The sequence below is a fragment of the Mastacembelus armatus genome, unplaced genomic scaffold, assembly GCF_900324485.2.
Source record: "Mastacembelus armatus unplaced genomic scaffold, fMasArm1.2, whole genome shotgun sequence".
NCBI classification, from domain to species: domain Eukaryota; kingdom Metazoa; phylum Chordata; class Actinopteri; order Synbranchiformes; family Mastacembelidae; genus Mastacembelus; species Mastacembelus armatus.
The window spans coordinates 1,374,265-1,380,264 of NW_022872938.1; positions in this window are offsets into that span (position 1 = coordinate 1,374,265).

A 6,000-nucleotide genomic window follows, 5' to 3' on the forward strand; every position below is an offset into this window, starting at 1 on the left:
ATTGCATACAGAAGTTCTGCTCCAACAACAGAAAGTGTTAACAGACAAACAGAAGGCCAGCGTGTCAGAAGGAAGCCAATGTGGTTGGAGGACTATATAACTTAAACCTGACTAGAAAGAAATGTTTTAGGTTAAGTCAAACTGTTCTAATATTCACATAAATGTTCATGTTGAACATGTTTGGTAAGTGGGTGAGCTATAAAAGAAAAATTAGTCAAGAAATGGTAACTCCCTGAACTAATTTGGTCCTTTGTTAATGTCTGTATAACCGTGCAAGTGTTACAGAAGTACATGTGTTACTGTTAAGTAAGGGGGAGCTGTTGTAATGGGTGGAGATATCCATGCATGTAAGTGAAGAAGAAGGGGTCCGTCATTGCAGTGCTTCAGTAAACAGATGTACTGTACATGTAAAGATGAGTGTGTTCTTTTTCTTATTTGTGCTGGTGACACATCATTCATTAACAGACTATTGTTTGTTTAGTATTTATGTGTAGATTATTTAGTAGTTGTCTTGTGTCTATCCCCTGTGTCTTGTACTGGTTTGGCCAGCCAATATACTGTATATGTTCCCCTTTGTGTCAGGTTAGGTTAGGTCATTTTTGGTTTGTGGTAGTTTGCTCTCGGTTGAGATTGTTTGGTTTACATTGTTTCTGATTTGAGTTTTCCGTTGTTGACCTTTTAGAGTCCTTTAGTTGATAACGGAGCATTTTTGTACATTTTTCAACGTGAATAAACCCTGTTTGTTTCAAATTTGTTATTGCGTCCTGTGTCACATAAATAGTGGTTATCAGAGATATTACATGATTTCATTGTGTGTTTGAAGAAATACATGATTGATTCTTATTTGCACTAAAAAACCTTGTGTGATGTAAATCTATTCATTTCATGATGATTGGAGTGTTGTATGTCCTGGACAGTTGGTTATATACTAGAAAAGAAGCTTGAATGATGGTAATAAGAAGAAGAAGAAGAAGAAGAAGAAGAAGAAGAAGAAGAAGAAGTACTTTATTAATCCCCAAGGGGAAATTAAATTGTTGCAGCAGTTATTCTCATTTAAAGTTATTAAATTTAATATTATTTAAATTATACAAATAGTAATTAATAAAGTAATAAAGCATTTAACTTGTATGTGGAAAAGTAATAAAGTAATTATTTATTTTTGGGGGTTCGTGTGTGTGTGTGTGTGCGTGCATGCATGCATGTGTATGTGGTGTGTGTGTGTGTGTGTGTGTGTGTGTGTGTGTGTGTGTGTGTGTGTGTGTGTGTGTGTGTGTGTGTGTGTGTGTGTTATTGTTTACATTATGGAATTATGGCCGTGGACACAAAAGACTTCCTGAATCTCTCAGTCTTGGCTTTAGGAGGAATTAGTCTGTGGCTGAATGGGTTTCCCATTCGCCACAGTTCCTCATGAAGTGGGTGGGCAGGATTGTCCAGTATGGAGTTGATTTTGTCCACCATCCTCCTCTCTGCCACAGCCTCCAGACTGTCCAGTAAGTTAATGAGACCAATAGGAAAAAGAAGATTATGCATTCTGCACTGTGTGCATAGACTGGTTTTTGACCAGGAAAGGATTAGTCAGGGTTTGAACCCTGTGGGTTCAGTGGTGTGCCAACCCAGAAGATCTGACTGTGGAGGGACCAGCAATGTGGTGTGGCCAGACGCAGGATCCTCGACTTCTCTATCAGAGTTACTATACTATTCTCAAAGCTACATTCTTTTACAAACAGTTGATAGAAAGCATATAATAACTTCTAATCCTTACAGACTCCGTAATTTTCTCTGGACTCCTCCTCAAGCTGACCAGCGATGACGTTTAGCCGCATGTCGTTGTTCCGTCACTGGCTGTCCAGGTGGTGTCCAGCAAACGATGTGACCTTCATAGACAATTGGGCCACTTTCTGGGGAAAACCCAGTCTGGTAGCAAGGGACAGCATGCATCCCACTTTGAATGGTGCAGCTCTCATCTCTAGAAATCTGACCGAGTTTATTAGCCAACCTAAAGTTTGACAATCCAGAGTGGGGACCGGGACGCAGAGACTCAGTCTAAAACGCCTCTCTGCAGTTTCCTTAGAGCCGTCGCCCCCCTCAAACCACATAGAGATTGTGTTTGTCCCTCGAACATACAAATCAAATAAATCAGAAGTTAACAGAAGAGGAGTTATTCATAAAAATCTAATAAAAATTAAGACCACTCCTCTTATCGAACAGAAAAACAGAACAGTCAGATGTGGATTATTGAATATTAGGTCCCTTTCATCTAAATCTCTGTTAGTAAATGATTTGATAACTGATCACCAAATTGACCTACTTTATCTTACTGAAACCTGGTTTCAGCAGGATGAATATGTCAGTCTGAATGAATCAACTCCCCTCAGTCATAAAAATTGTCATGCTCCTCGAAGCACAGGTCGAGGAGGAGCAGTAGCTACAATCTTCCACTCAAACCTATTATTAAACTTTCATCCTCAGAACAATTATAACTCATTTGAGAGCCTCACTCTTAGTCTCTCGCATCCAAACTGGAAAACACAAAAACCAGTTCTACTTGTCATTTTGTACCGTCCACCTGTCCCTTACTCAGAGTTTTTGACTGAATTCCCTGACTTCCTGTCTGATTTAGTGCTTAGATCAGATAAAGTTATTATAGTGGGAGATTTTAACATTCATGTAGATGTTGAAAATAATAGTCTCAGCACTGCATTTAATTCTATATTAGATTCAATTGGTTTCACTCAAAATGTTAATAAACCCACCCACTGTTTCAATCACACCCTTGATCTTGTTCTGACCTATGGCATCGAAATTGAACATTTAATAGTTTTTCCCCACAATCCTATTTTGTCAGATCATTCTTTAATAACTTTTGAATTTAAGATGATGGATCATGCAGCATTTGGAAGACAATTCCACTACAGCAGATGTTTATCTGACAACGCTGTTAATAAATTCAAGAAATGATTCCATCTCTATTTACATCTAAGTACCAACACAGTGGAGGGCAGCTGCCTCAATCCCACTCCCTACCAAATTGATCATATTGTTGACAGCGCTGTAGCCTCACTGCGTGAAACGCTTGATACTGTGGCCCCTCTGAAAAAGAAGTTAGTGAATCAGAGGAGATTAGCCCCATGGTATAATTTACATATTCGTACCTTAAAGCAGGCATCACGAAGGCTGGAAAGGAAGTGGCGTTCCACAAATTTAGAGGAATTTTTTCTACCTTGGAAAACCAAACAGTCTATTAACATATACAGTACCCTCCACAATTATTTGGACTTCTGATTATAATGGGATTTTAAGCTTCTAATAAATTCATTTTCTTTTAAAAATAGAACCAAAATTCAGAAAAAAGAGAGAAAAATCCAACTTTTAATTGAAGTACAATTATTCAGCAAAAAAACAAAAATAACATTAACAAATTATTGACTTTATATGAAATCATGTGTGCCACAATTATCGGCACCCTTGATCTTAATACTTCGTACAACCCCCTTTTGCCAACAAGACAGCACTTAATCTCCTCTAACATCTCACAAGGTTGGAGCTTGATTTTATGTCTGCTGAACCATTTTTTAGTAGATTTTGCCATGTTTTGGGTCATTATCCTGCTGAAAGACCCAATAACGACTGATTTTACCACATCTTAATCAGGGGTAACAATAATTGTGGAGGGCACTATAAAAAAGCTCTCCATAAAGCCAGAACTGCATACTATTCATCACTAATACAGGAAAATAAGAACAATCGCAGGTTTCTTTTCAGCACTGTAGCCAGGCTGACAAAAAGTCACAGCTCTGTTGAGCCCAGTGTTCCCTTAGCTCTTAGCAGTGATGAATTTATGAGTTTCTTTACAAATAAAATCACAACTATTAGAGATAAAATTCAGCAGATGCTTCCTATACCTGCAATAAATGAATCTTCTACTACATTAGCTCTTAAATCCTCTGTAAGACCTCAGTTATGTTTAGAGTGCTTCTCTCCCATAGATCTCTCTGAATTTACATCAGTAGTCGCTTCATCTAAATCATCAATGTGTCTCTTAGACCCCATCCCAACTAGACTACTTAAACACACCGCGCCATTAATTAACTCATCTTTATTAGACTTGGTAAATTTATCTCTAGTATCAGGTTATGTACCTGTACCTGGGAAATTAAACATCTAGGTTAGCATAAAAGAATAAGTTGCTTTTGTAATAAGAGTATGGGATAGTTAATAGTTGATTATTAATTGTTAGGATGTAGATAGTTGAGTTTCTATAGGTTTTGTATGTTATAATAATATGCTTGAATACGATGATTGTATCTGGTTGCAGGAGGACCCATACACACACACACACACACACACATATACAAAGTTTTCACATGGTCAGTGGGGAACTCTGCTAAGTTTTCCTTATAAGGATTTAAAGCAGTTACTGGCCCCACCAACCTGCAGTGTATTTGTTGTTTATTGTTGCTGTTCTTTTCTCTCTGCTCTATCCACTCACCCCAACCGGTCGAGGCAGATGGCCGTCCAAACTGAGCCTGGTTCTGCTGGAGGTTTTTTCTTCCATTAAAGGGCGTTTTTCCTCTCCACTGTCGCCAAGTGCTTGCTCATAAGGGATTTGTTTTTTTTGTTTTGTTTTTTGTAAAGTGCCTTGAGATGATTTGTATTGTGATTTGGCGCTATACTAATAAAATTGAATTGAATTGAATTGAAAAATTTAATTGAATTCACACAGACCAGTGAGACTAAGCATATATACCATCTATATACCTGAATAAATCTTAAAAAGACTTATGTGACTGCCATCATTGATGTTATTTCACACAGTAAATGTCACTGAATCAGAGAACTCTCCCTCATATTGTAGACTAATTTCCTGTATTAGCTTAACCTTCGGGGGTTGACGAACGTGCCGGCGTGTTTTGTGGCATCTTCTCCTGATAAGGCTGTTTTGTATGTTTCATACAGCGACGAATAGTTTACTTTGTCCCGAAAACACAACTCAAATGACGAACGTTTGGATCTGCATTGTATTGTATTGCACTAATTCCCTCTCAGCCACATTCCTGACTAAAAGGCTCATTATGCAGCTCCTGGATTTGGGGATCCTCTGTACTTTCCGTACCTACTGTAAGCCCTTTCTAAACAAAAAGTGTCTTAGAAAATCTAAATCAGTGTATTGTTTTCTGTGAATGAGTGAACAAGATGACTTTAACATCATTTTGAAGTAAACACTTTAGCCTACAAGATGCAGGTCTCCAAAGTCTTGTGAACCAATGTTCTGTTTGTGTTTTATGGTCTTATTTCAGTGACTTCAAAATTGTAGTTTTTCACTGACCATGCATAAACATTTTTTTCAAAAACACAATCATGTATAAACTTGCTGCTCACATATTATTGTAGGCCAGTTTGTGCTGATTACAGTGTTATCAGACTTTAGCCATTAATATGTTTAAAAGCAACCGAAAAAAGCACAAATGTCGGGGCATGTCAAAACTTGTCCAGGGCCCCAAAACGCCCTCAGACCCCAGAGGGTTAATTGACTGGTTGATTCACCATCAAAGGATCTGGAGTCCATAAATTAAGATGCTTTATGATATTCATAATCCATAAACCACATAATAAACTCATTCATGTTCTATACATGTATATATTTATATTTGCATTACATTTAGTATATTTTTACGTTGTAGACAAACATTGTTTTTAATAACAGATGCTGATTGGTGCTCAGTGGGAAAATATTTGCACTGCTCATTTCACTGTTTGCATATTCTCACAATAACTGACTGGGTCTTCATTCTATAGATTCTACACAGTAAAATATATGCACAATATGTAATTCTGGTCACAACATTACATAGGATATGAAAAACCATGGGAGATATAAACAACACTAAGGTTTTAAATTACAGCTAGGTAAAGTTGATTGGCCCATAACTTTCATTACAACTGTACTTTGTGATTCTGGTGTTTTCTGATCTGAAACCCTTAACGTTTAACACAGACACA